This window comes from Siniperca chuatsi, linkage group LG1 (genome assembly GCF_020085105.1).
Source record: "Siniperca chuatsi isolate FFG_IHB_CAS linkage group LG1, ASM2008510v1, whole genome shotgun sequence".
Lineage (NCBI taxonomy): Eukaryota > Metazoa > Chordata > Actinopteri > Centrarchiformes > Sinipercidae > Siniperca > Siniperca chuatsi.
The window spans coordinates 37,474,424-37,474,765 of NC_058042.1; positions in this window are offsets into that span (position 1 = coordinate 37,474,424).

The following is a 342-nucleotide window of genomic DNA, read 5'->3' on the forward strand; positions in this document are numbered from 1 at the left end:
CTCAGAGGGTAAGAAGAAAGAGGAAAGGTGTGTCCAGAATGCTCTCTCAGCCTGTGGTTATCCTACTTGGGCTATCAACAGAGTTAAAAGAGCCAAAAAACAGGACAAAAGTGTAACAGAACCAAGAAGAAACGGTGTCTCCATTCCTTATATATCTGGACTGTCTGAGAGAGCGCCGTGCTTTTGCATCTAAAAGCTACAAACCACACATTTGAAGACAGCAAGGTGAAGTTTCTAAGTAGTGAGAAGAGTTGGTTTGAACGGGGCGTCAAGGAAGCCATTTTTGTGAAAAAAGAGAACCCTTCTTTGAACAGAAATGGTGGTCTGAGATTTAATCTGCCC